Below are 7,019 nucleotides of genomic sequence, written 5' to 3' on the forward strand. Positions count from 1 at the left end.
GTTAAGTCACCTGCTGTATAATTCAATATTCCTTGGGGATGGAAAGTTACTATTCTCTGGATAGCACAGGCCCTCGTTATCTGCAAAACAATCTACAACTTTCTCTAGGTGCTTCCAGGGTGTGAGGATACCCAGAGGGCATCAGAGAACAGCAAAGGGGATGCCCAGTTGCCTACAGATGGGCTTTGGGTCTCCACGCCACACTCTGCCTCATTCACAATGATAGGATTTTCTGTTCATTGATGCCTGATACCTGATTCCATCAACACCTCGTGATCACATAGGCTGCTGTGCTTCTTCCATGTGGGCTTTGTTGCTTCTCAGCTAGATGGCCGTTTGTTTATTTCCAAGCCTTTAAGACCCCAGATGCTGTATCTTTTGATAGCCAGGCACCATCAGCTTTCTTCACATTTGCTTATGCACCCGCTTTGTCTTCAGAGATCGGGAAGGTGAGCATCATGGAATGCCAGTTTAATAGAACAAAGTGTTCTTGCATTGAGGGAGTACTTGAGTAGAGGCCCAATGTCCATCTGCTACCTTAACACTAAACCCATAAATATATGCACATATATCTATTTCCCCATCATCATGTGTATTTACATATACATATGTACATGCCTGTATTTAGACCTCTATGAATGTCCTTGCTTCCTAGCTCTGTCTTCTACTTCCTTTTACTTTCCTCGTGTCCCACTATCATGTTCAGCCTTCATTTGAGTTTCAGTAATTCCTCTTGGTTACATTTCCCTTGATCGAGCCCTACCAGGCCTCCTACACCCTCCTCACCATCGATTTTGGATCACTTGTTCTCTTGTCCCTGGGTTTGTTAACACCCACTTCCTTCCCCACCCCACCCCTGCTTCCCCCTCTTCCACGTCCCCCAGAACTGTTGGTCCCGTTGTTTTCCCCTCCAGATTGTTTATCCCACCTATCTTATCTAGATAGACCTGCAGAGATAATAAGCACAAAAAAAAAGACAGGGCAAAACAAAGCAAGAAAAGAAAACAACAATAAAAAAACAGTAACACACAAAAAAGCCTGTAAATAGTTCAGGGTCTGTTTGTTGACCTTTATGAGTGTTTTCTGATAGAGTTTGATGGGGTACCACGCCCTGGCGCCAAAGTCTATTTTGGGTATTCCCTGGGGACTTGGTTGCTCTGTTCCCCTTGCTGTTCTGTTGCACACCCTTGGTGTTTCACCTCAGAAGGGTTACAGGGAGGAGACCAGTCAGTCAGTATAGCACCCTTACAGTATAGCAACGATGAAACATACAACTTTCCTCTAGTTCTTTAATGTTTTCTCCCACCCCTCCCACTATCATGAACCCAATTCTACCTTACAAATCCGGCTAGACCAGAGGATGTACACTGGTACAGGTTAAGAGTTGGAACCACAGAGACTCCTGGACAGATAAACCCCTTAAGACCAATAATGAGTGGCTATACCATGAGGGGAAGGGGAACGTGGGGGAGAATGGGGGAAATTGTCAAGGGTTCGTGAGGGAGGGAGGGGAAAAATGAGGAGCTGATACCAGGGCTCATGTACAAAGAAAATGTCTTGAGAATGATGAAGGCAACAAATGTGCTTGACATAATGGATGTGTATATGGATTGTGTTGAGTTACGAGCCCTAAATAAAATGATTGGGGAAAAGAGAGAGAGAACAGCTAAGGAAAGACTGTCATTTGCCTTGAAGGCAATTCACTCAGGAAGAGGATAAGACTATCACTGATGATCTTCCAGACGGAAGCTCCCACGTCCTCATGAGGTGACACTATCCACCAGTGTCACAAGCAGGCTAATAAGCACTTCCTAAACATCCAGCGCAAAGAATATTAACACGTAGTTCAATACTTCCTATCTGGATAGCTCCCACCGTTAATTAAAATTACTTATGGCTACCAGACCTGACATGCTATATAAGACTATCCGTTTTAACTATGCATTTTCCAAAACTGCTAGAAAGCCCAGTCTGCAGTTTGGGGCCTACCTCCAGGGAAGCCCTGCTGCCAGGGCAGAGCAGAACTGTCTGAGACTAAGTCTCTCCTGGAGCAGACCCCCTGCTCTTTCTCCCGAGGAGCGGCTAGTAGTTCCAAATGGCTGACCTCTCGGCGAGGAGCCCAATGGGTAACCCAGGAGGCCACCAGGATTCCTTACCTCTAGAAAGGGTGTAAGGTTTTCTTTTTTTTCAGGGGAGAGTGCGAACGCAGTCCCTCACTACCACAAATTTTGCAGTCGAGTTTCCCACATTCGGGGAAATCGCAGGGGTCAGCACATCTGGAGTGCAATGGGTAAGTCTCGCCCTGGAAAAACCACCTTCGTGATCATGGTATCTCCCCTGCCAGGTAAGTAGAGGGTGTAAGGTTTTCATGGAATCAATGCTGTGTAGAACTTCATCTTTCTGCACATTTCATTCTTCAGTACCCTCACTCTCCTTTTGCCTGATCTTTATTTCTTCCATTTTTGTTTTATCTTGCTTTATTATGTAGCATGTATCTCGATATCACAAGTGGATGCCAAAAACATTTTGGCAGAGGGCTCTATAACCGAAGTAAGCTCCCAAAACTCAGTTTATATACTGTGACAGAATGTCACAGTTGATATTTAATAATGAAGACTTGGCACTACTTAGAGAGGTTCTTCTTGCGGAAAGATCGATGAAATACAAATATTAAACCACTTTAAGTCAGAGGAAGGAACGCCCTTTAAATGTGAGAAGACATAAACTCAAAGCCAAACTCCCTGCCACCAAGTCTTTGCGGATGCACACAAACCCTGTAAGACCGCCTAGAACTGCCTCTTTGGGTTCCCGAGGCTATAAATCCTTATTAGAGCAGATAGCCTCATCTTTCTCCCATGGAGAGCCTGGTGGTTTTAATTCATTAATCTTGTGGTTAGCAGCCCCACATAAAACCTACAACAGCACACTCCTGCAGGCACACAGAAAAAAACAGGTGAAGCAAGCCAAGGGTTGGGAACTGCACCCTGCAGAGAAGTCACTGTTAAGAAGAAAGAACTTCCCCAAACCACTGTAGGAATGAAAAAATGTGCACCAAACTTGACAAAATTGTCTTTATTCTGTGTGATACCGAAGACTATACTGTGTGTGTATTAACAGCTTTTCTTTAAAATGTTCAAAAGGGCAGCCTAAAAACACAGTTCCAGAGCAGAAACTCCCAAAAAGAAACTCATTCCCAGAAATGGATGTTTCCTGGATTACCAGATAACAAGACTTCTCAAATGAGCTGAGCACTTGAATCTGAGCCACAGAAAAAGAGCTTATGTTACGTCTTTGTCTTAATCAGAGTGGCTGCCTTAAATGTTCAACATTAACCATATGAAGCACACGGTGCTCAGTTCCAGATGGAATCTATTATGTACATGCTCTAGACTAGCCCAATATGAAACTGATGCTATGACAGCTGTTACCAAGGAGAAGCTTCCACAGAGTCCTAGACACAGGAGGAAAGAAAGGCCTCAAATAATGGGTCTCTGTGTGTGGCATAAAGGAAGAACAAAACTCAAAACTCACTGCTGTCATGTTGATGCCTACTCATAGTGAGCCTATAGGGCAGGGTAGAACTGCCCCTATGAATTTCCGAGACTGTAACTCTTTACAGGAGTAGAATGCCCAATCTTTCTCCCTATAAGGCCAGAGAAGTCGATAAAAATACCAATAGTACAGTATTGTTACTAACTGCAATACCACCTAGAATGTGTACAATACAATTAATCCACATCCCTTAGGCACCCACAGCAGTCCTCTGCTTGCTTACACTGTTAAGAGGCCAGAGATTCCAACTTACAGTGACTGAATGTGACACAACTATCCCCACAGAGTTTTCTAGGCTGTGATCTTTATAAGGAGCCCTGGTGACACTATAAAGCAGGCACTGGACTGCTAACCCCAAGGTGGGTGGTTAAACCTCCCAGCCACTCCCCAGGGGAAAGTTGAGGTTATTGGGCCCCATAAAGATTTAATCTTAGAAATCCCATGTAGGGTCGCTGAGTCAGAATTGACTCTGCCAGAGCTTTCTCCCAGTAAACTACACGGTAGGTTGGAAGTAATGGCTGTTTGGTTAGTGGCTGAGTACTTAACCATGTGCCACCATGGTGCCTTTGTTTACACCACTGGGCTAAATGTATTTGGGAAATGCATATCATGTAAGTAAACACTTTTCTAGAACAGGGAACATAATTACTCTCGAAATCTAATACAACGAATATAAACTTGTTTGCTATCATCTAAGACTGTTTTCCCTATAAACGAGTGGTTCTCAACCTTCCTAATGCCGCAACCCTTTCATACAGTTCATGTTGTGGTGACCCCCAAGCATAGAATTATTTTTGTTGCTACTTCAACACTGTCATTTGGCTACTGTTATGAATCAGTCGACCCCTGTGAAAGGGCCATTTGACCCCCAAAGGGGTCTCAACCCACAGGTTGAGAACCGCTGCTCTAAACCCACATCCTGAAAAATGCTACTTGCTTAATCTGCTTCTGTTTACCAGGTCCCTGGGCAATAATTTCACTGACACAGGACTCCTGCCGGTAATAAAATTTAAAAACAAGGCTTGTCTACATGCAGCATGCCATTGTACCAATAGATAAAACTTGTCAGGAGCCCAATTTGTAAATTTTCAACCAAGCAAGCACGAAAGGCCGTTCGGTAATTACCTGATAGTACTTCTCAGGTTTACGAAACTTTTCTAATGAGAATTCCCGTTAGATAACAAGACTATCAAGTAATGGCTAAAAATAGTGAGCAAAACATAAAAGAGACATTAAATTTTCCATCCTTCCCTGGTGAAGCAGTTCATTAAGGAGATAATGCATAAGAGTATTATGGTTTTAGAATATTGTTTTCATGCTTAAATTGTAAAGCAATCTGGTTTGGTGCCTGAAATAATTCACGGAGATTGAAAACCGTCTCTGACGCTGTCCAATACCCAGGAAACCAGATCTCGAGAGAACGATCCCACAAATGCCAGAAACCAAAGTGAGGGTCACCAACCGGCCCATTCAGAGCCTGGCTGATGGAAGTCAGGGTTGAGGCGCCTCTTTTGTCACTGGTCTGCATGTAAACAACGCTCTCGGGAAGTTCCAGCAAACAGACAGCGAGTCTCTGACCTCTACCCCAGATTTCCCACTGCATTCTACGCTCATTCAGTCCATTGGCCTCTTAGGAAAGGCGATCTTCCACGGCGCCTTACCGCAGCGGCGCGCGAGGGCCAGCGCGTTACTGTCGGCGCGGTTGGGCACCTCTGAGGCTGTGGCAGGCCCTCTTCTCGCCACCGGTGGAGGGGGCGCCGCAGGTGAACGAGAGGCGTTGCAGGGAGAGCCAGTTCCGAAAAGCCCGCCGGGGAGCCGCGAGCTTCCAAAACAAAAACAAGTGAGGCGGGCGCGCTCAGGCCACCGCCCCCAGCCCGTCCAGCTCACACTCGCCGCCCCCGTGCGGCCACTCCCCGGCCGGCCCGCCCGCGCGCACCAGGCAGACACGCTCGCCCCAAACAAGCACCACCTCTGACACGCGCATCGCCCAGTCACGCCCTCCCCAAACACCCTGACACGCGCACCGCTCAGACACGCCCGCCCCCCCAGCACCTTTTGCACGCGCACTGCCTAGACACGCGGGCGCCAAACACCTCTTACACGCGCACTGCTCAGCCACGCCGCCCAAACACCTTACTCGCTTACCTCAACCTCACACGCGCGCCACCCAGACACGCCCGCCCTAAACCTTACACGCGCGCCGCCAGACGCACCCGCCCCAAACGCAATCTTACACGCGCACCACCTAAACACCTGCCAACACAAACGTCCCCTTGCACGCGCGTTCCAAAACAAACAGCCCTTTGCGCTAGCCCTAAAACACGTGTGCCCTAAACACTCACGCTTAAATGCGCGCTCCCCAAACAAGCACAGTTCCTCACACACGCGCAGCTGACGTGCATGTCCCAAAACAATCCTTCGCACGCGACCCGCGCGGACACGCCCGCCCAAGACAAGCACGCTCCTTTACACGCGCCCTCCCCAGAAACGCGCGTTCCCCAAACACACCCGCCCCCAAACACGCTCTGCAGACACGCGCGCTGCCCAAACATCCACTCACCCAAACACGCTCACTCCCCCACATAAACACGCCTGCTTCCTCACTCCTGCCCCCAAACACACCCACTGCCCACGCACGCCCTCACCCTCCATACACACGCACTCACGCAAACTCACACACCCTCCCATAAACACGCGTGCCCCCTTCATACCCGGGTCCAAACACTCTTTCCTCACACCCACTCCATAAACACGCGTACTCATCACACCCACCCAACCCTCACAGGCTTGCATCATAAACATGGGTCCTCTCACGACTCACTCCCCTAGCACCGACCCCATAAACACTCTCCTCACCACCGCCCCCAAACACGCTCCTTTTCGTCACCGCTGCCCCCAAACACGCGCGTTCCCTCACCCCAACCCCATAAACACGCGCGTCCCCACACCCACACTGGATAAACACTCCCTCCTCCCATTACCCCCGCGCGCGTGCGCCCCCTGCCCCGTGCGCGCCACCTGCCAGGGCCCCGCCCCCGCGGAGTCCGCCCGCCACCCTCCGGCCTCACACACCGAGCACGCCCCTCCGCCGGCCGCCACCCCTCCGCTTCTTGCACACTCACTCGGACTTCGCGAGCGCAGCTCCCGCTCCGCGAGGCGCACGCTGAGCCTCCTCTCTCCGCTTCTTCCGCCCCGCGCGCCCCGCCCGGCCCAGCCCGACCCGCCCGAGCCCTGCCCCGAACCCGCTCAGCTCCACACGCCGCAGCTGGAACGAGCCGCCGGTCTCCGGGTACCGCTGTCTCCCCGCCACAGCCCGAGTGTGCCGCCCGAGCCAATGGCGGGGCGCGGCGGTGAGCTCACCGGCATTGGCCCTGCCCCCCAGGCGCCGCAGGCCAATCGAGGAGCGATACGTCACCCGGAGCCGGGCAGAGGCAGGTGTGGGGCGCAGAGCCGCTCCGCGCGGGGAC

General features: G+C 50.0%; 1 protein-coding gene and 1 non-coding gene across 2 annotated transcripts in view; both read right to left on the reverse strand.

Moving 5' to 3' along the window:
• CAMTA1 (calmodulin binding transcription activator 1) overlaps positions 1-7,019 on the reverse strand; it is a 1,095,522-nt gene that overhangs the window by 56,051 nt on the left and 1,032,452 nt on the right. The gene's annotated exons all lie outside the window — the stretch shown is intronic.
• LOC115872796 lies at positions 2,189-2,352 on the reverse strand. The gene has a single exon (XR_004048042.1). It is a non-coding gene; the product is annotated as a U1 spliceosomal RNA (small nuclear RNA).

The sequence above is a fragment of the Echinops telfairi genome, unplaced genomic scaffold (genome assembly GCF_000313985.2).
Source record: "Echinops telfairi isolate 266 unplaced genomic scaffold, ASM31398v2 ScPeMD7_7457;HRSCAF=8495, whole genome shotgun sequence".
Taxonomy (NCBI): domain Eukaryota; kingdom Metazoa; phylum Chordata; class Mammalia; order Afrosoricida; family Tenrecidae; genus Echinops; species Echinops telfairi.